Source organism: Dendrobium catenatum, unplaced genomic scaffold, assembly GCF_001605985.2.
Source record: "Dendrobium catenatum unplaced genomic scaffold, ASM160598v2 fragScaff_scaffold_1226, whole genome shotgun sequence".
Taxonomy (NCBI): Eukaryota; Viridiplantae; Streptophyta; class Magnoliopsida; order Asparagales; family Orchidaceae; genus Dendrobium; species Dendrobium catenatum.
In genome coordinates, this window is record NW_021319688.1 from 715,753 (window position 1) to 716,283 (window position 531).

Genomic DNA, 531 nt, shown 5'->3' on the forward strand with positions numbered 1-531 from the left:
GGCCGGAGAGGCAACGCCGACGCCTGTTTCTCTCGCTGCCATTTCAGTGCTTCACGCGTGCCGCCGTGCCGGGCTTGAGACTTCACACCAACGCCGGGCTTCACACGAATTAGCGAACGCCGACTCGCCGAGAGGTAAAAATAGTTATTTTATGTTATGTTGGTTGATTTCAGTTCTTAATTTATGTTCATAAACTGATTAAGGAACAAAACTATTAGATTTAAAAATTTTGATTTTGAAAAAATATTTACAGGATTTGATTTGGATTTTCATCGAAGAAGTTAGGTATTATGAAATTAGATTTTTTACACAGTGCTTGATATGCAGCTTCAGGAGTTGAACAATCGGTTTACAGAAGTAAATACCGAACTGCTTTTGTGCATGACATGTTTGAATCCTAATAACAAATTTCATGCATTCAATAAAGACAAGTTGATTCGAATGACACAGTTTTATCCAGCTGATTTTAGTCTTCTTGATCAGGCAGTTCTTGAAAATCAATTGGATACTTATATCATGGATATGCGATCT